Source organism: Zingiber officinale, chromosome 5B (assembly GCF_018446385.1).
Source record: "Zingiber officinale cultivar Zhangliang chromosome 5B, Zo_v1.1, whole genome shotgun sequence".
Lineage (NCBI taxonomy): Eukaryota > Viridiplantae > Streptophyta > Magnoliopsida > Zingiberales > Zingiberaceae > Zingiber > Zingiber officinale.
Genome location: NC_055995.1, coordinates 127,430,265 through 127,452,796, shown reverse-complemented (window position 1 = coordinate 127,452,796; position 22,532 = coordinate 127,430,265). Strand labels below are relative to the sequence as shown.

The 22,532-nt window shown below is 43.4% G+C and overlaps 3 non-coding genes and 1 pseudogene across 3 annotated transcripts; all 4 read left to right on the top strand.

The window, feature by feature from the left end:
• The first annotated feature begins 265 nt into the window (after positions 1-265).
• Positions 266-463, top strand: LOC121988267. Its single transcript, XR_006113999.1, has one exon. It is a non-coding gene; the product is annotated as a U2 spliceosomal RNA (small nuclear RNA).
• A 13,974-nt stretch (positions 464-14,437) lies between these two features.
• LOC121988268 lies at positions 14,438-14,635 on the top strand. Its single transcript, XR_006114000.1, has one exon. It is a non-coding gene; the product is annotated as a U2 spliceosomal RNA (small nuclear RNA).
• Positions 14,636-16,342: 1,707 nt separating this feature from the next.
• On the top strand, positions 16,343-16,539 carry LOC121988266. The gene has a single exon (XR_006113998.1). It is a non-coding gene; the product is annotated as a U2 spliceosomal RNA (small nuclear RNA).
• Positions 16,540-17,969: 1,430 nt separating this feature from the next.
• LOC121988270 lies at positions 17,970-18,130 on the top strand (annotated as a pseudogene).
• Positions 18,131-22,532: the final 4,402 nt, after the last annotated feature.

The window sequence follows — 22,532 nt, the reverse complement described above, 5'->3', positions numbered from 1 at the left end:
TTATTTTTGTTTTCACTTTCATTCTTTGAAGTGCTTGAAGAAATTAAGGACTTGGTATAATTTTCCTTGAGTCGGTGTCGGACTAATAGTGTTTAGTTGTTTTGTCCATATTTTTCTTTTATGTACTGTATTAATTGACTTATTATAGCATGATACAATACTAAAGAGGGCGAAGAGCATGGAACTATAGTCTCACATCGCTGAATTAAGCGCTTCGTGTGCTATTTGGATCTTTAAAAGAAGGTAGGATGCAACAATAAAATTCATACCTTTCTCGGCCTTTTGGCTAAGATCAAGTGTAGTATCTGTTCTTATCAGTATAATATCTGATACGTGGGCCATTGGTCCACTGTGATATTAAATTAATTTTTTATGGGGTGAGGGTTCATTTCAATAGCTTGCTACTGGAATCCTCGTGTATCGTTCTTGCGTTGCACTATTGCTAGATTCAGGCGCACCTGATCAAAAGAAATTTAAATATCAAGATCTGCCACCACGAGCCTTCTAAGGTACATCATTGAAGTAGAAAAAGGATCGGGATGGAGTAACTCTTGAAGAGAGATTATCATAGTAGTATGCTATGGCTTGGACACCGAGAAATGGTCCTTATCCACATTTTTTCATTATGATACTAACATTAATATTAATATACATAAAAATATTTTAATTTTTAAAATAAAATTTTATTTAACTTCCAACAAATTCACTAAACCGCAAATTCAGGTCAACCTGAATCCGATCCGAATTCGACATGAAAATTTTCAACCCAAAACTCTTCAATGCTAACATGACCTGTACTCAAAAAATTTTAATCCGAATCTAATTTTTTTCAGGTCAACTCAGATTGAATGATCAGATTGAATTTATTTTAAACGCTCCTAGTCTCACCTTACCATTGAACCTTACTCTTAAGCTTATCTAAAGTTGTAAATATAAGAAAAAATATCCCTCAATACATTTATATAAGAAGAAAAAAATATTAGAGTAAGAATTTATACTATAACTTCTATCGTATCATCCTAATCTACTCATTCTGATTTAAATTATCATACATAATCATTTTAGTTGTGTTGAAATAGTAATCACATAATTAAAATTATGAAAATATAATATAATTTAATATTATTTATTTAACTTTTTAAATATTCATTTTAATCAAATAGAATTAAATTATATATATATATATATATAGCAGGGATTATGATCTATTGTTGATTTTAAAATTCTTCATCAGTTCATATTGATCCTGTCCGAACGCTGAATCAACGGACGCTGGGAACGTGGCGCTCCCTGCTAGCTCCTCGTATGCTCCGATGATCCTGCAACAAAACCGAGCCGGGTGGCGTTTCCCGGCGACGGCCCTCCGACGATCAAGTCTGGCAAAGAGGAAACAAGGAGGTGGCTCCGAAGATCTAAGATTGCATACCTCCGGCGAAGTCTGATGGCTCTTATATAGAGCTATGGTGAACTTGGCGCACACACATCGAGGCGTACACGTGTCCTGCACCATACTTCAGTATGGGCTTGTCAGAAGATCATGCCTGACGCCATACTGCTACAGTCCAAATACCTCCTTGATGGGACAGAAGAACCTTCCATCGTACGATTCTGCGTGTGGCCTGGTCATCGAACATGCCTGTTGTCAGCGACAGAGGTTACTAGGATGACGTCCCTACTGTCCCGTCTTCTTTGATTTCATCTTCTCGAGCCAAGCGTCCAGCTGCTCGGCGGCTCCTTACCTTCGACCTGTCGTAGATGTTGGTCCGCCCGAGGGAGATTCATAGTCCCCTGCATGGACGAACGCTTTGGTCTGGTTGCCTGACGCCTTGGCTGAGTGGACAGGCCGAGCGGACAGGTCGCTTGGCCTTGTACCCTTGCCTTGGGCCACGGCCGACCGGACCACCCGCTCAGCCATATAGCCTTTTTACCTAGGCGTCTGAAACCCGGGCTCATGGCCGGCTTGTAGTTCCTTCGGCTGGAGGGCATGGCTAGGCGATCGGCATAGGGTACCCGCTCGGCGAGCCGACGGGGTTGACCCCTCTTGACTCCTAACCCCTACGTGTCGTTGACCCTTTGCCCATGAGGGCCCCCCGTCCTTATCGTTGGATCACTTGCCTTCCCCTCAAGTCTAGTCAAAGGAGGCGCTAAGTCCGACTGACTGGACCTCCAATCTAACTGTGTAACGGCGCTCGGACGGCTCGTGGAATGCTTGTCCGTTTGGCTTACATTCTTCACCACATCCGTTCAGCACTGTTGACAGATGAAAGGTCAACGCTAATGCCTTTGGGATCCCCTCAGAATGCGTGCCAAATCCTTTCCATTAATGTCGAGCACGCGTGCTACGCGCGATAATGGTGCTCATTAAATGCGCCGCAGGCGGTAGCGCCACGTGGCGTCTCTGCTGCCGTCAGCGTACTGCGGCGGCGTTACCTCCGATGGGACAGCCGATGTTTGAAATGGACAGTGAGATGCAGGCCCTTGATTTGCGTGACCTGCATCCAACGGCTTAGGTCGTTCGGGCCTGTCCCTATAAAGTCTTCTCCTTCTCCCCCCACCGCTTTTCTACTTTTTCGTGTTCCACAGCCCTCCTTCCTCCGGCGACCTTGTTTTTCTGCCTCCCGACGATCTCCAACGCCCTCACAGCCCACTTTTCCGATTGTCATCTCCCCTGTAAGCTCTGCTCTCCTGTTATTCCGTCGTTCCTCCGCGTCTTTCCTTAGTTGTTCCTCCTTCTGCTTTATTTCAAGTATTTATTGCATGTTTCCTCGCTTCTTTCCGTCTTTTATTTCTCTCACTCTTCCGACCATGGCGAGCACTTCACAACCGCTTACCTCCGCCCCTACTCTTTGGTATATGACCACAGAGAGCATGTTTGATGAGGAAGATGCCCTACGCCTCGTTCGTACTTATGAGTTCCCCACTGACCTTGAAATAATATTAGCCACTCCTTCCGACCGGCCCAATAACCCGTCGTCCGGCATTGTTTGCTTTTTCTGGGATCAATTTTTGGCTGGCTTGCGGTTTCCTCTACATTGCTTCATCTTGCAAGTATGTAATTACTTCCGCCTCCCGCTCGGCCAACTTGTTCCGAACTCCATTAGGTTTCTGTGCAGGGTGGTGATTCTTTTCAAGCTGAACGACATCCCTCTGGACCCCAAAATCTTCCATTACTTCTACTATCCAAAACAATCCGAGTGGGGCACCTTCATTTTCCAAACTAGGATTGGTTTTGTTCTTTTTAGCAATATGCCGAGCTCCAACAAGCACTGGAAGGAATACTTTTTCTATATGCGTTTCCCCGAGCCGCCATCTTTCCGAACCAAGTGGCAGACCGCGGTGCCGACCCAACCAGAGCTCGGCAAATACAAGAGTGATCTGGCCTACCTCCATGCAGCTAACCGCCTGGTCGGCCAACGATACAACATTGATAAGCTGCTACTTAAGGGAGTGATGTACTTGTTCGGCTTATCTCCCGTTCGGGCTGGCATTCCCTGCAGCATGGGTAAAGATTACTCTTTACCTTTCTCCTTTGCTCTAACTGATTTATTTTTCTTTCCTGCAGCCGAGATCATGTGGCGTGCTAAAGCTACCGAGCGCCTGAAGTTGAGAGCCGCTGAGATTGAGGCGGCTACGGAAAAGGAGGTCGCTGCACGGGGGCTTGTCCCAGCCAGCTCGGGGGCTGAAGGGACGCAGTCCGCCCCTGAAGTATCAGCCGCTCGGGCCCCCGTGCACGAAGCCGTGGGTGACGCTACTTCATCTGCCCCGATCGGGGAGGAGATTCTTCTTATTGACGACGTTCCACTGAGGACTCGGAAGAAACGCCGGACGGACCCAACGCCACCATCGGTCCCTTCTGGTGAACAGCTTTCTGAGCGGAGTGGTATTCCTCCCGAGCGGGAAGAAGGGGCTCCGACGTCCGTTGAGGTGCTCTCTTCGGATCGAACACTTTCCCAGCTTGGCTTGCCCGCGGCGCTCCCCGAAGTGGAACCTACTGCTTCCCTCCCCCGCACCCGTCGTTGCCTTAGGCGCTTGGGTGAACTTTCTACTATTAGGGGGCCTTCCGATCAGGTAGCTGAGACCCAGGATGATCCGAGCGGCCTTCGGGTGATCAAGACCGTTCTGCGCTTTCCCTCAGAGGAATACCTTTTGGCGGCCGATCGGCCCGCGAGCCCCGAGCAGCAAATTACCCTAACAGGGCCTCTTGCCAAAGTTTGGGAGGATACCTGGATTCGCGTCGCGCTCATGACTCCCAGTCAGTTGGGAGAAAGCAATCTACAGCAGGCCACCGGGGTATGTTCTTTCTCCCCTGGTGTTTCTTTTTAATCAACCTTTGACATCCCTTCTTCTGCGCAGACTTGGGTAGAGTAGATTGCAATTAGCAATCGCCTGGCCGAGCTGAAAAAGCTCAAACTCTCGGGGGAAAGTCAAGGGCAGTCATCCGCCGAGCTAGAGAAGACTAAAAGCTTTTGGAATCCGAGCGGCAAAAGTCCTCCGAGCTGACGGCGGAGGTGACTCGGCTTGAAGCTGTGGTCAAGAAGCGTGACCACGATATAAAGCTTGCGACCAACCGGAAGCTTCAGGCCATCTCAGACCTGGATATTATGAAAGTGGAGAATCGGGGGTTGGATCAATGCGTCAAAGAGTTAGACGCCCTCTTGTCCACCGAACGGGATGGACGCTCGGCTGAGCGCACCAAATTTGAGGGGGATCTAAAAGGCCTCCAAGACTCCGTAGAAGCCTCCCGCACTGCTTTGAAAGAATATAAGGATGGAGAATCGAGACGTTTGGCCGCGGCGCGGCACGCCTTCATCCGTTCGGATGAGTTCGGCGATAAGTTCAACAACAAGTTGGCCCTGACGTTCGAGGAAGCCATGAAGGTTGTTGTTGCTCATTTGAAGACGAAGGGCCATATTCCCGCCGAGCTGTCCATTCCCCCTGAAGAACTGGCTGTCTTGATGGGCGCAATCTCGGATGCCCTTTTCAATTTCGAGGATAGTGAGTGAGGAGTCTTTGAAATCTCCTTTAAGTGTCTTTTGCTACTTTTTGTTTGGTTGTTGTTCAGCCTAAACTCTTTATGTAATGAACTTTGTTTTTGTTTGCCATTTGTTGCTCGACCAATACTCATCCCCTTACCTTCGTTTCAGCCAGAATTTTTTCTCGGCCGCTCAGCCTAACACCTCCTTATTTCTAACTTGAGTTTGAGTCGATTGTCCGTAAAATGCCACTTAATTCGACCGTGTGGTCGTTCGGAATGCAAACAGCGCTCGTTCACGTGCTCTGACCTTTTATTCTCGTTGATCGTCTTCCAGCCGGGGGGTTTATAGTCGCCGGTCCGACTCTCGCTATTTTAACATCGGAGCTCGACGGTCTTCCGACCGGGGGGTTTATAGTCGCCGGTCCGACTCTCGATATTTAACGTCGGAGCTCGACGGTCTTCCGACCGAGGGGTTTATAGTTGCTGGTCCGACTCTCGATATTTAACGTCGGAACTCAACGGTCTTCCATCAGGAGGGTTTATAGTCGTCAGTCCGACTCTCGATATTTAACATCGGAGCTCGACGGTTTTCCGACCGGGGGGTTTATAGTCGCTGGTCTAACTCTCGATATTTAACGTCGGAGCTAGATGGTCTTCCGACCGAGGGGTTTATAGTCGCCGGTTTGACTCTCGATATTTAACGTCGGAGCACGACGGTCTTCCGACCGGGGGGTTTATAGTCGCCGGTCCGACTCTCGATATTTAACGTCGGAGCTCGATGGTCTTCCGTCCGGGGGGTTTATAGTCGTCGGTCCGACTCTCGATATTTAACGTCGGAGCTCGACAGTCTTCCGACCGGGGGGTTTATAGTCGCCGGTCCGACTCTCGATATTTAACGTCGGAGCTCGACGGTCTTCCGATTCGGCTGACGATGCCTTATACTTGCGCAAATTTTTCGATTTTTTACTCCTGCATTTCAAATATACAGCCGGACGGAAAGTATACAGAATATATTACATTGGCGCACCTTTCACCCCGCCCGGTAAGGCTGGAGGTGGTTCGCGCTCCATGGTCGATCCAGTTGTCGTCCGTCTTCATCCTCCAGATAATAAGCACCCGAGCGGAGCTTTTCGATGACTTTGAAGGGGTCTGCCCAAGGAGCCTCCAGCTTGCCAACGTCCCCGACTGGCTTTACTTTCTTCCACACTAGGTCGCCGACCTGGAATGCTCTAGGGATCACGCGTCGGTTGTAGTTCTGCTTCATTCTCTGTCGGTACGCCATCAGCCGTACGGACGCCTTGGCTCACTCTTCATCGATCAAGTCCAATTCCATCTGCCTCCGCTCGGCGTTGTCATCATCATAGTTCTGGATCCGGACAAACTCTATACTGACTTCAACCGGGATAACTGCTTCGTCGCCGTACACCAAATGGAATGGCGTGACGCCCGTTCCCTCCTTCGGGGCCGTGCGGATAGCCCATAGGACGCCCGGCAGCTCGTCCACCCAACTTCCTCCTATGTGGTCAAGTCGGGCTCGAAGAATTCTGAGTATTTCTCTGTTGGTTACTTCCGCTTGGCCGTTACTCTGGGGATACGCCACGGAAGTGAAGTGTTGTTCAATGTCATAACTTTTGCACCATTCTTCGAGCTGCTTCCCGGCGAACTGTCGCCCGTTATCAGATATGAGCCGGCGAGGAATACCGAACCGACAGATTATATGCTGCCAGATAAACTTTTTGACCATCTGCTCAGTAATCTTGGCCAGTGGCTCGGCCTCCACCCATTTAGAGAAGTAGTCGACCGCCACCAGTAAAAACTTCCGCTGACCGGTAGCTATAGGGAACGGACCCACGATATCCATTCCCCACTGATCGAACGGACAAGACACTGTAGATGTCTTCATTTCTTCCGCCGGTCGGTGGGAGACGTTGTGGTACTTCTGGCAGGAGAGACACGTCGCGACGGTCCGAGCGGCATCTGCTTGTAGGGTTGGCCAGAAGTACCCGGCCAGCAGGATCTTCTTAGCCAGCGATCGTCTGCCCGGATGTCCTCCGCACGATCCTTGGTGCACTTCATGAAGGATGTACTCCGCGTCCTCTGAGCTCACACATTTCAAAAGTGGGCGGGAGAAAGTCTTCTTGTAGAGTTGGTCTCCAACGAGTGTGAACCGACCGGCTCTCCTCCTTAATAGCTGGGCTTCCTCCCGATCGGAAGGTGTAGCACCCGAGCGGAGAAACTCCGTGATGGCAGTTCTCCAATCGCTCGGAAATGTGAGGCCTTCCATCCGGTCGATATGCGCCACCAAGGATACTTGTTCGATCGGCTGCTAGATGACGACCGGTGATATTGAACTTGCAAGTTTGGCTAACTCATCTGCCGCCTGGTTCTCCGCTCGGGGTATCTTCTGGATGATGACTTCTCTGAAATGGGCCTTGAGTTTTTCGAAGGCCTCAGCGTATAGCTTGAGCCGAGCATTATTAATCTCAAAGGTGCCCGAGAGCTGCTGAGCGGCCAGCTGAGAGTGTGAATGGATTGTTACCCGACCGGTGCCCACATGCCGGGCTGCCTGCAAGCCGGCTATGAGGGCCTCATACTCCGCTTCATTATTGGTGGCTTTGTAGTCTAGCCGAACGGATAAGTGCATCCGTTCATTTTGGGAAGAAAGTAATAGCACACCAATCTCGCTCCCGAGCCGAGTAGACGATCCGTCCACAAATATTTTCCACATAGCTTCGGGCTCGGGGTTTTGCACCTCGGTAACAAAATCTGCTAAGGACTGCGCCTTTATCGTCGATCGGGGTTGATACTGAATGTCGAATTCGCTTAATTCCGTTGTCCATTTGATGAGCCGTCCAGACGCTTCCGGATTCAGCAGTACTCTTCCCAATGGGCTATTCGTCCGGACGATGATTGTATGTGCCAGGAAATAAGGACGCAGTCTCCGAGCGGCGAGGACCAAAGCAAGAGCCAGCTTCTCGAGTCCAGTGTAGTGAGATTCAGCATCTTTTAGAATATGGCTCAAGAAGTACACGGGTTGTTCTTCACCGCTCGTCCTCACTAATGCCGAGCCGACTGCCCGCTCGGTTGAAGATAAATAAATACTAAGCGGCTCACCCACAGCTGGCTTGGCTAATACGGGCAAGGAGTGCAGGTATGTCTTCAGCTCTTCGAACGCCCGGTCGCATTCCTCGTCCCAATGAAACTTAGTAGCTTTGCGCAGGATCTTGAAAAAAGGGAGGCTCCGGTCGGCAGTCTTAGAAATAAATCTTGACAATGCCGTTATCCGACCGGTCAGGCGCTGTACTTCCCTCAGATTTCTTGGAGGCGGCATATCTTGCAATGCTTTCACTTTGCTGGGATTTGCCTCTATGCCCCGCTCGGTCACTATATAGCCCAAAAAATGCCCACCTTTTGGTCCGAACAAACATTTCTGAGGGTTGAGCTTGACTCCATACTTCCTCAGCGTTCGGAAGGTCTCCTCCATGTCCGTAAAAAGATCGGTCGCTCGGACGGACTTGATGAGAATATCATCCACGTACACTTCTAAATTGCGTCCGATCTGCTCTTTGAATATTTTATTCATCAAGCGCTGGTAAGTTGCTCCTGCGTTCTTCAATCCAAACGGCATTACATTGTAGCAGTAAGTGTCGTCGACTGTGACGAAACTAACCTTTTCTTGATCCTCTTGGGCGAGCGGCACCTGATGGTAGCCCTGATAAGCGTCCAGCATGCATATTAACTCGCACCCGGCTGTGGAGTCCACCAGTTGATCTATCCGAGGCAGAGGGTAGAAATCTTTTGGGCATGCTTTGTTGAGATCCCGGAAATCAATGCAAACCCTCCACTTGTTGCCCATCTTGGAGACTAGCACCACGTTCGCCAACCAGCTTGGAAACTACACCTCACGTATGTGGCCGGCCTCCAGGAGCTTCTCGACCTCCGCTCGGATGATGGCGTTCTGTTCGGCGCTGAAGTCCCTCTTCTTTTGCTTCACCGGTCGAGCGTCCGGTCGGACGTGGAGTTCATGCTGTGCTATACTTGGCGAAATCCCCGGCAGCTCATGCGTCGACCAAACGAAGACATCGCAGTTTCTCTGGAGACATTTGATCACCTCCTTTTTTAGGCTTGCCTCCAGATCGGTCGCGATGAATGTGGTGGCCTCCGATCGGGTCGGGTGGATCTACACCTCCTCTTTTTCTTCATAAACCAAAGAGGGTGGTTTTTCGGTTATGGCGTTCACCTCGATCCGTGGCGTCTTCCGCGCGGAATTAGCTTCCGCTCGGATCATCTCGACGTAGCATCGCCGAGCCGCCAACTGGTCTCCTCGTACTTCGCCAACTTTATCTTCGACCGGGAACTTAATCTTCTGGTAGAAGGTGGAAACGGCCACTCGAAACTCACTGAGCGCCGGTCGCAGTGAGTGCCGGTCGCTCCAAGATAACATTGTATGCTGAGGGAGAATCAACCACGACGAAATTTATCGTCTGCGTCCTTCTGAGTGGCTCTTCTCCCAATGAAATAGCCAGTCGGACCTGTCCGTTCGGTAGAACTTCATTGCCCGTAAACCCGTAGAAGGGGGTTGTCATGGGCAGCAACTCGGCCCGATCAATTTGCAGTTGGTCGAAGGCCTTTTTGAATATGATGTTGACCGAGCTGCCTGTATCAATGAAAATGCGGTGAATAGTATAATTAGCTATTACCGCTTTGATTATGATGGCGTCGTCATGTGGCACTTCGACTCCCTCGAGGTCCCTGGGCCCGAAGTTGATTTCGGACCCGCTCGCCCGTTCTTGACTGCAGCCGGCCGCATGGATCTGGAGCTGCCTTACACTCGCCTTCCTTGCTCTGTTGGAGTCACCTCCGGTCGGTCCGCCAGCGATGATACTGATTTCGCCTCGGGACGTGTTGCTCCTATTTTCTTCCTCCCGTGCGGACGGCCTAGGCCGCTCCTTAGACATCCGGGGATTGTCCTCGTGCCTCTGACGATGATGCCGCTCGGGAGACTGTCATTGTCGCCTATCGCCGACCCGCCGATCAGCTTCAGAGTGTCTTTGTCGTCTGTCGGACGATGGCGATCGACGATGGCTACTCCGAGGAGCGGGGTGGGCAATCAGGGGAAGGCTTCGGCAATCTCGTGTGTTATGCGTGTCGGTTCGGTGGAACAAACTGAACATAGGGGTCCATACCTTCTTCTTTGGTTTGGGTCGCTCGGCAGCTACCTCTTGGACGGCATGGGACCTCGCGTGGTGAGAGCGGATTGCCTCGGCACGCGGTCCTCTGGGTGATTCTTGGCGAGTGACAGACTTCCGCTCGGCAGGTGCTAACCGCTCGGCAGGTGCTAACCGCTCAGCAGAAACTTCTTTTCTTCGGGCCGCTTGGGCTTCCTCCACATTAATGTACTCATTGGCCCGGTGCAACATATGATCATAGTCTCGGGGCGGCTTTCGAATAAGTGAACGGAAGAAATCACCATCCACTAGGCCCTGCGTGAATGCATTCATCATTGTTTCTGAGGTGGCTGTTGGAATATCCATCGTCACCTGGTTGAATCGCTGGATGTATGCTCGGAGCGACTCCCTGGGCTCTTGTTTGATGGCGAACAGACTGACACTAGTCTTCTGGTAACGTCGACTGCTTGCGAAATGGTGGAGAAAGGCCATGCGGAACTCCTTGAAGCTGGTAATGGATCTGTCCGGCAGCCTCCGAAACCACCGTTGTGTCGATCCCAAGAGGGTGGTACGGAACACCTGGCACTTTACTCCATCTGTATATTGATGTAGGGTAGCCGTGTTGTCGAACTTACCCAGATGGTCGTCAGGGTCGGTGGTTCTGTTGTATTCCCCGATCGCCGGGGGCACATAATGCTTTGGCAGAGGGTCCCGTAGGATGGCCTCTGAAAACTTCCGGTTGATCCGCTCGGGGGAGGTGTCCGTTCGGGGAGCCTTGCCTTTTCTGTTGTCTCGCATGGCCGCCTCGTCGGATGAAGATCCTCGATCACGGTTAACTGTTGCGACTTCAGGAGGCGTACGGAATAGGGTCCGATGAAATGGAACTGTGGCAGGCGGTGCTTCCGCTCAGCCTCCTGATGTTAACGTCGCATGTTGCTCCAACCGCTCGGCTTGCGCTTTCTGCCTCTATTGCTCTACGAGCTTAGCTGCTCTTGCCTCGATTAGAGCGTCGAGCTCCTCCTGGGAGAGCATCACGGTGTGCGGTCGTCCAGCTTCGTCCATTGCTTCCACTCGGATGCAGGTGCATTCCCACAGACGGCGCCAATTTGATCCTGTCCGAACGCTGAATCAACGGACACTGGGGACGTGGCGCTCCCTGCTAGCTCCTCATATGCTCCGATGATCCTGCAACAAAACTGAGCCGGGTGGGGTTTCCCGGAGACGGCCCTCCGACGATCAAGTCAAGCAAAGGGGAAACAAGGAGGTGGCTCCGAAGATCTAAGATTGCATACCTCCGGCGAAGTCTGATGGCTCTTATATAGATCTATGGTGAACTTAGCGCACACACATCGAGGCGTACACGTGTCCTGCACCATACTTCGGTATGGGCTTGTCAGAAGAGCATGTCTGACGTCATACTGCTACAGTCCAAATACCTCCTTGATGGGACAGAAGAACCTTCCATCGTACGATTCTGCGTATGGCCTGGTCATCGAACATGCCTGTTGTCAGCGACAGAGGTTACTAGGATGACGTCCCTACTGTCCCGTCTTCTTTGATTTCATCTTCTCGAGCCAAGCGTCCAGCTGCTCGGCGGCTCCTTACCTTCGACCTGTCGTAGATGTTGGTCCGCCCGAGGGAGATTCATAGTCCCCTGCTCGGACGAACGCTTTGGTCTGGTTGCCTGACGACTTGGCTGAGCGGACAGGCCGCTTGGCCTTGTACCCTTGCCTTGGGCCACGGCCGACCGGACCACCCACTCAGCTATATAGCCTTTTTACCTAGGCGTCTGAAACCCGGGCTCATGGCCGGCTTATAGTTCCTTCGGCTGGAGGGCATGGCCAGGCGATCAGCATAGGGTGCCCGCTCGGCGAGCCGACGGGGTTGACCCCTCTTGACTCCTGACCCCTACGTGTCGTTGACCCTTTGCCCATGAGGGGCCCCCGTCCTTATCGCCAGATCACATATCAATATCTAATAATGTTGGGTTTTTCGGGCCGCAAAAACCGCTTTTCGCGTCGCGGAAACCTCGAATCACCCTAGCCGCTGGATCTCGTGCGAAGAAAAACTTTCGAAAATACGAGTACGAGTTTAAAACTTCGATCTACAGTAGATCTACAAAAGAAAAACTTTTATACCTTTGAAGCGAAGCCCTTTGCGTTCCCGCTCGTCCAAGGTACGCCGGATCTCAAGATTGTCAACGTAGACAATCCTCTAGTAGTATCCACACGAACAAGAAGTGTTCCCTAACACTCAAGGATGGAGAAGAGAGCACCACAAGTGTGCTAGTACTTTCTAGGGCTCTCGGGTAGGATTTAAAAGGGAGAAAGGAGAGAAAGTAAAAAGGAATCTCATATACTCCTCTAGGTACCCTCCTTTGTGACCTTCACTTCACCCTATTTTCTTGGAACTCAACTCACTCACCTTTTTCTCACTTGCATGAAGCCCACGGCAACCTTAGAGAAGAAGGAAGAAGAGAGAGCTAGAAGAGAGCCAAGGAGGAAGATGGAATGAATACACATTAATCAAAAAACTCATTCCCTTTCCACCTCTTGAGTGGTCGGCCACATGAGTAACTCCCACTCATTTAATGTGGCCGGCCACATTAAATGGAATGGAGGCTTGTAACCTCCATGAGGTGGCACACCATGATGATGTGGAACATCATCATTGGTCCACATCTTGCCAAATCACAAATGATGTGGCATATAGTCATGTCAAACTTGACTTTTCCTCTTCCTCTCAAGTCAAGTCAAACTTGACTCAATCTCTCTCATGGTTGATCTAATCCAACCATTTAATTCAAGCCAATTTAATATAATGAATCTAATTCATTTAATTAAATTGATTCAATGAGTCATAATCTAAATTAAACTCATTGAACACATGAATCAACTTGAGTCCAACTCAATTAGCCAATTAGGATTACTCTTAATCCAATTTGATTCATCAAATGAATCTAATCCTCTTGGTTCATCATATGAACCTAATCTCCATCCACTTGTTCTTTGTGTGTGACCCAATAGGTTCTTGTAACGTTGGCAATGCCCCTAAACTCATTTAGAAGCATAAGTAATGAGCGGTATCTAGCAATACATCATTACTACCCAAGTTACAAGAATGTTGAGATCCAACATCACCTAGTGACTACTAATTGTGACTCCTCACAATATGTGACATTGTCCTTCTATCCTAGACATCTAGATTGATCAATGTGAGGCATAGACCGTGTCATCCTCTAATCAATCTAAATCTTGAACTCCAAGTAGACTCACTCGATCAAATGAGCTCAACATCTCATGTTGACTCATTTGGGCATAGCCATGCACTTCGTGGTCTAACTCTATCAAGAATACCGATGTCGCTCCCGTCATATGGGAGGGATAGATCCCATCTACATCACTCACATCCCTCTGCATAATTCGTTATATACCCAGTAATCACCTTTATAGTCCACCCAGTTACGGGTGACGTTTGATGAAACCAAAGTACATAACTCCTTATATAGGGAACCATGGTGACTTCAGGTCTAAGGACCAATAGTCATACTAATAGTCACATGAGAAAGTATATGACATTCATATAACGATCCATGATACTTTCTCATGGCGGGTCATTCAGTATACATTCTCTAATGCATACCCATGTGTCAACTTGATATCTCTATATCCATGACTTGTGAGATCAAGTCAACGAGTTGACCTACATGCTAGTCTTATTGCATTAACATTGTCCCTGAATGTTAATACTCGACTAGGAATGATTAAGAGTAGTGTTCTCTATATCATCTCACTATCGATTCAACCAATTGATTGATATAGGTAAGAACCTTCTACTCAAGGACATTATTAGACTTAGTTAATTTGGCACCAATACAAGTAAGTATAATAACCAAAAACCAAATACCTTTATTTATATAAAATATGATACAACAAGTCCAAAATACAATCATCAAATGATTGGCTCTAGGGCTCTAGCTAACAAATAATAGTTGATTTGCTGAAGAGAAATGTCATTTAACAAATGATATTATTTTTGTTTTCACTTTAATTCTTTGAAGTGCTTGAAGAAATTAAGGACTTGGTATAATTTTCCTTGAGTCGGTGTCAGACTAGTAGTGTTTAGTTGTTTTGTCCATATTTTTCTTTTATGTACTGTATTAATTGACTTATTATAGCATGATACAATACTAAAGAGGGTGAAGAGCATGGAACTATAGTCCCACATCGCTGAATTAAGCGCTTCGTGTGTTATTTGGATCTTTAAAAGAAGGTAGGATGCAACAATATAATTCATACCTTTCTCGGGCTTTTGGCTAAGATCAAGTGTAGTATCTGTTCTTATCAGTTTAATATCTGATACGTGGGTCATTGGTCCACTGTGATATTAAATTAATTTTTTATGGGGTGAGGGTTCATTTCAATAGCTTGCTATTGGAATCCTCGTGTGTCGTTCTTGCGTTGCACTACTGCTAGATTCAGGCGCACCCGATCAAATGAAATTTAAATATCAAGATCTGCCACTAAGAGCCTTCTAAGGTACATCATTGAAGTAGAAAAAGGATAGGGATGGAGTAACTCTTGAAGAGAGATTATCATAGTAGTATGTTATGGCTTGGACACCGAGAAATGGTCCTTATCCACATTACTCCCACACCAACTCAGGAATTTCCTTCTTGGGCTAGTTCTTGATGATGACAAAATCCAATACAATATAGGGATGGAGTAACTCTTGAAGAGAGATTATCATAGTAGTATGCTATGGCTTGGACACCGAGAAATGGTCCTTATCCACATTACTCCCACACCAACTCAAGAATTTCCTTCTCGAATGGGCTAGTTTTGGTTCTTGATGATGACAAAATCCAATACAATTTGGCTGGCTTTGGTTGTTGATGATGACAAAAACCAATAATACAATTAGGTTTTAGTTCATTTCTTAACAAAAATTCAAATATTTAGAATCCTCAAACTCTCTCGGTTGCCATCTCGCCTAAGGTTGACAATTTAGGTGGCCCAGATTTGGGTCGAGTCGTTTTTAAAAAAAAATCTTAACCTGAATTCGATCCGAATTCGAATTCAGTCCCAAATTCGAACTCGACCAATCCGAACCCGAACTAAATAATCCTAAATATGATTCAAAATGACATGTTTAGCCAATTTTTTATAATTTTTTTACTTTTATCTCAACACTTTTTCATTATGATACTAACATTAATATTAATATACATAAAAATATTTTAATTTTTAAAATAAAATTTTATTTAACTTCTAACAAATTCACTAAACCCCAAATTCAGGCCAACCTGTATCCGATCTGAATTCGACATGAAAATTTTCAACCCAAAACTCTTCAATCCTAACATGACCTGAACTCAAAAAATTCTAACCCGAATCTAATTTTTTTCAGGTCAACTCAGATTGAATGATCAGATTGAATTTATTTTTAACACTCCTAGTCTCACCTTACCATTGAACCTTACTCTTAAGCTTATCTAAAGTTGTAAATATAAGAAAAAATATCCCTCAATACATTTATATAAGAAGAAAAAAATATTAGAGTAAGAATTTATACTATAACTTCTATCGTATCATCCTATTCTACTAATTCTGATTTAAATTATCATATATAATCATTTTAGTTGTGTTGAAATAGTAATCACATAATTAAAATTATGAAAATATAATATAATTTAATATTATTTATTTAACTTTTTAAATATTCATTTTGATTCGATAGAATTAAATTATATATATATATATATATATATATATATATATATATATATATATATATATATATATATATATATATATATATATATATATATAGCAGGGATTATGATCTATTATTGATTTTAAAATTCTTCATCAGTTCATATCAATATCTAATAATAGTTGATTTGCTGGAGAGACATGTCATTTAACAAATGTTATTATTTTTGTTTTCACTTTCATTCTTTGAAGTGCTTGAAGAAATTAAGGACTTGGTATAATTTTCCTTGAGTCGGTGTCGGACTAGTAGTGTTTAGTTGTTTTGTCCATATTTTTTTTTATGTACTGTATTAATTGACTTATTATAGCATGATACAATACTAAAGAGGGCGAAGAGCATGGAACTATAGTCCCACATCGTTGAATTAAGCGCTTCGTGTGCTATTTGGATCTTTAAAAGAAGGTAGGATGCAACAATCTAATTCATACCTTTCTCGGCCTTTTGGCTAAGATCAAGTGTAGTATCTGTTCTTATCAGTTTAATATCTGATACGTGGGTCATTGGTCCACTGTGATATTAAATTAATTTTTTATGGGTGAGGGTTCATTTCAATAGCTTGCTATTGGAATCCTCGTGTGTCGTTCTTGCGTTGCACTACTTCTAGATTCAGGCGCACCCGATCAAATGAAATTTAAATATCAAGATTTGCCACCAAGAGCCTTCTAAGTTACATCATTGAAGTAGAAAAAGGAAAGTGTGATTCTAATAAACTGAGCTGCTATATTGACAGATAGCTTTGGTGGAGAAGGGAGACTTACTTCTGAATGGGCTATGGTGATGATGAGTAAGTCCAGTAGTATTTGGTCTGGCTTTGGTTGTTGATGATGACAAAAACCAATATTACAATTAGATTTTAGTTCATTTCTTGACAAAAATTCAAATATTTAGTATCCTTAAAATCTCTCGGTTGCCATCTCGCCTAAGGTTGACAATTTAGGTAGACCAGATTTGGGTCAGGTCAATTTTTTTTAAAAAAAATCTTAACCTGAATTCGATCAGAATTCGAATTGAATCATAATTTCGAACCCAACCAATCCGAACCCGAACTGAATAATCCTAAATATGATTCAAAATGACTTATTTAGCTATTTTTTTTATAATTTGTTGCTTTTATCTCAATACTTTTTCATTATGATACTAACATTAATATTAATATACATAAAAATATTTTAATTTTTAAAATAAAATTTAATTTAATTCCCAACAAATTCACTAAACCCCAAATTCAGGTCAACCTGAATCCAATTTGAATTTGACCAGAAAATTTTCAACCCAAAACTCTTCAATCCGAACATGACCTAAACTCAAAAAATTATAATCTGAATCTAATTTTTTTTCAAGGCAACTCTGATTGAATGATCAGATCAAATTTATTTTTAACACTCCTAGTCTCACCTTACCGTTGAACCTTACTCTTAAGCTTGTCTAAAGTTGTCATAAATATAAGAAAAAAATCCCTCAATACATTTATATAAGAAGAAAAAAAAATATTAGAGTAGTATTTTATACTATTATCATCCTAATTTATTAAATCTGATTTAAATTATTATACATAATCATATGTGTTGAAATAATAATCATATAATTAAAATTATGAAAATAAAATATTATTTAATATTATTTATTTAACTTTTTAAATATTCATTTTAATCAAATAGAATTAAATAATATATATATATATAGTAGGGATTATGATCTATTGTTGGTTTTAAAATTCTTCATCAGTTCATATCAATATCTAATAATAGTTGATCTACTGAATAGACATGTCATTTAATTACATATGATATTATTTTTGTTTTCACTTTTATTCTTTGAAGTGTTCGAACAAATTAAGGAATTGTTACAATTTTCCTTGAGTCATGTCGGACTAGTAGTGTTTAGTTGTTTTTGTTCATATTTTTCTTTTATGTACTATATTAATTGACTTATTATGGCATGATGCAATACCAAAGAGGGCGAAGAGCATGGAACTAAAGTCCCACATCGCTGAATTAAGCACTTCTTGTGCTATTTGGATCTTTAAAAGGTAGGATGAAACAATATAATTCATACCTTTTTCGGCCTTTTGGTTATGATCAAGTGTAGTATCTGTTCTTATCAGTTTAATATCTGATATGTGGGCCATTGGTCCACTATGATATTAAATTAATTTTTTATGAGGAGAGGGTTTATTTCAATAGCTTGCTATTGGAATCCTCGTGTTGTTCTTGGGTTTAGAGTTATATGTTGAATTTTGTTTTAAAAAATTGTTTTCTTTTGAAAATTCAAATTATTTCTTTGTTTTTTTTTGTGATGCATATGTGTATGCATTTAGTCCCACATTACTAAGCAAAGAAAGTTGGAATGGCCTTATATATGGAGTCATTCCATCCTTGCTTAGTAAAGTTGGGTGGACCTACATGTATGCGTGGGTCAAGCCCAAATCAAGTGGGTTCGTGGGGTTCGAGCCGGAAATCCATAAACCGGGCGCGACGCATGCGATTATCGCGCGCAGGGGGAGGTGCAAATCCCCAGCTCGTGGGCCTCGCACTTGTAGGCGGCCCGGTCCATTTTTGCCAGTCTTTGGTATGGTTCGGTCTGAACCAAACCAGTTGGTTGATTCTCTGGTTCTGTTTGTTTTTTGCTAGCCTCCGGACTCAGAAGGCGAAGCGACACTCCCGCGTGAGGAAAGGACGCAAGAGGCGAAACAGCGACGCGTTTGTTCGCTGGCGAAGCAGTGCTTCGAGTCTCTTCATTGTGAATAAAAGGGGAGGCGCTGTGCCTCTCTTATTCACTCAAGCTATTCCTGCTTTCTTCTCCTCTCTTCTCTGCGATCTGAGGTCTTTTTTTGGTTCCCGAGTTTTACAGTCCTGAGGCTTGGTTTGTGCGATCTGAGGTTGGGTTCGAGTGTGGCGATCGTCTAGGAGTGCACCTACGATCGTCACGAGTGGTTGTCGGATCTTGGGAGGATTTTGCCGGAGAGCCTTTGCACCGTGGGGCGACGATAAATTCTCTAAGGACAGTCGGTACGCCGACGCTTCAACCCCGAATAACTATTTTCTAACCCTGCTCTTTTATTTATCTGTTTATTACATGCTAGCTGTTTTTGTGCAAATACATTATTGTATTATTGCTTAAAATAATACAACATTTTATATATATATCATTTTTTTTATTCCCTCTCTTATCTGTTTCCCTCTCTCATATCTTCATCTCGCGGGCATTGTAACAAGGCTTAAATCACAGTAAGTGTCCATAAGTATACCAAATCATGAAAGGATATGAGATCGATCTCGTTTCTCTTGGAAATAAGATAATGCCATTGTGTTTCTATCAAGAGAGATATGCCCGAGCAACCATCCACACGACGTAACTAGAGGAACCGATCTTGCCTTTGTAAATGGTGACGGGTTTGGGGCCTACGAGCACATTGCAAAGGCCATATCTCTCATTTTATGAAGCTTGTATAAACTTATGCTTCAAGTTGTGCCCTCGTCAAGCTCATTTGAATAGAAATTGTATATTCTTTTTTCTAAGAAGAAAGATAAAACATCACTGATAATGATTTTTTTTAAAATAAAATATTTAAGTATACAAATAAACGTTATTCTTAATGTGAAAAAATCTTAGTTTAAGGCGAAAGGAATTTTGACAATATATATATATATATATATATAAGATTGTTTTGAAATTCAAAATTTAAAACGCCATATTGATAATAGGGATGGGTTGTAATAATTTTGTTTAAAAAAAATACGATATCGATTTCAAACTAGTACGACTTTGATTAAATTTTGAAAGATTAAGAATTTAGGATATTAGATTTTTCATAAATTTTTTTGAAGACTTGTAATTTTTATAATTTTGATGGAAACAATATATCAATAATTTTTTTCCAAAATTTTAAAATTAGTTCGAGTGTTTTTAAACTTTCATTTCGGATTTTAGATGAAAATGCATTATTATTAGTATTTAAATTTTAATCATCAATTTCTACATACTTTTACTTTTCATGAGTAAAGATTTAACCTTTCACTTACAAGATATCATAATATCTTGAAAATGTCCTAAGTACTAACTTTACAAAAGTTAAGTTAACCATACTCTTCTAATTTAAATTGACACTCTCTAAACTTATATAGGGTATAGAAAATACATTCTTATAGGAACCCAAAATCTATTAATACTTCTTAGGTATTCTAGATATTCACTAGAGATAACTTCCTTCAATTCCTTCTTAATGACCTTCCTAGGCTTCTTACAAGTTTTGGTCACGCTAGTCTTCTCAAGATCAATTCTAAGGATAACATTCCTTGTAACTTTGGCTTGATTAGTTCCATAACTATATGTAACTCCATGGTACGAGGGAATATTCTCCTTGGCTTTTGGTTTATATCACAAACCTCTCTTGCCATTGAATGATTCTTGTTTTCCTAAACGTAGGTTTTCCCTCCTAGACCCTGGGACACTAATTGTCATTTTGTTAAGAGTCTTCTCTAATTTATCAAGCCTTGACCTCAAGACTTGATTTTCTATCCTTAAATCCTCAAATTTTGATTTTCTATTATTTTCTTGAACACTTTTCTATTTAGGCACATATCTAACTTGTTATGGTTTCTTACCTAAACTGTTATTTACTTTCCTACCCTAAGGTATGATAGTCCTAGCATGAAATGACTTGTAATTGTCTTTAGGTTTTTCATGTTTTCTATTTTCATGATAAATAACATTAAAATGAAACAAAAATTCTAGCATACTTTTTATCATTATTTAGATAACTACCATTAACTAATAGTACCTTAGTTAAGAAAAATACATGATACACTCCTTGCCTTTGTGTACCACGGGGCTGACCTCCTTTGACTTCTCCTTGCCCTTGAGTGCCACTTGACCTTTCTTCTTGGTCAACTTTAGACACTTTCTTTTGTAATGTCAATTCTCCTATACTCAAAGCAAATGATATGATTTTTATTTTTTCAAATTGAAATTTTTATACCTTTGCTTATAGAGGTGACACATTTTTCTTCATTTGATCTGGAAATAGAAGCTTCTTCTTGTTCCGGTATCAATGAGCATTACTCTCCCTCAATCCTTGAGGTGGATAACTCTTCAACTTCATCCTCGGATGTTGAGCACGTCTCAACCTTTGAAACCTCTTGTTCTTTATCCAAAAAAATTCCTTCTTTGGATTTTTCTTCACTTTACCCTGAGGTTGGATCTTAATGAAGTTGTGCTAACTTGTTCCATAGCTTCTTGGCATCTTAATACTCTCCAATCTTGCACAAGATGGTGCTCGGTAATAAATTAACCAATAATTTAGTTTCATTCTCATTAACCTCTCATCTTTTGATTTGCTCCTCATTCTATTTATTCTTCTTGAGAAATTTTTCATTTGAATCTTTTGGAGCTTCAAAACCCTCAATTAGAGCAAACCATTGCTCTATCATAAAAAAAAATCAACCTTTGATTTCCAAAGGTCGAAACTCCCAATTACTTTGGGTGGAGGTGCTCAGATATCGTATCTGAATCCAACTCTAAAATCCATTTGAAGTTGAGCTCCTTGATGATGAATCTTTGACCATTGAAATTAGGGCTTCACTTCAAAAAATTTTATTCTTCCTCTAGCTCTTTGCTCTCTTAGCGATTAGTCCAATGAAGAGCAACCTTACTCCGATACCACTTGTTAAGACACTCCGGGAGCTAGAGGTGGGGTGAATAGCTTCAATATTTTAGTCGATGATGATTTGCAGTGGATATCTTAAAGCGAAGACTCATCAATGCTAACACTTGGATTTTACTTCGTATCCACCTCCTTGAGGTGACTAATCTAAGAGTCCGCTCTCCTCACAATCTTATCCACTATGAAATCACTCCTTCTTGGAAATAAACTGGAGGAAGGGAAACCTCATACAAGTTCACAACAAGAATACAAAGAAAATAAGGAAGTAAATACACAATACATTGAAAATATTGCTTGTTTGATCTCTTATTGCTTGTAGATACCTCTTGAAGTTTGGAAAGTGTAGCAACACTTGCTCAAGAACTGGCAGAGTGTGTGTAAAGGATTTGGTTCAAAATGTCCATGAAAACTCTTTTCTAGGGTTCTTCGACGTCTCCCAATTGATTATGCTCACTCCTAATCGATTGCCACGTAGGATGCCCGTTCAACCTATAGAATGATTTGTTTTCAAAACCTAATCTATTGGTGAGTCATCCCAATTGATTCAGAGAGCCTTAATCGATTACCAAATCTATTCCACAACTCTCTGTTCACTAACGAAAAGGTCTTAATCGATTAGCCCAATCGATTAAGACTTCTTAATTGATTATTCCTTCTCACGATAAAACACTATCTAATCGATTGACCCAATCAATTAGCAATGGTTGAATTGATTGGTTCAATCGATTCAACCCTTGTTTATGCTCTTGCGAAAATTGCACCCTAATCGATTTGGCAGCCAGCCTAATAGATTCGAATAAGCCCTAATTGATTGTCCTAATCGAATATTCTTGTCTTAATCGATTGATATAATTGATTACCAACCCTAACTCACTATATCTAAGTCTAGGGTTTTCCTTACCCAATAGTTGGCCTGTTGGTGCAATTTCCCTAGGTCAATGTTGACCAGGTT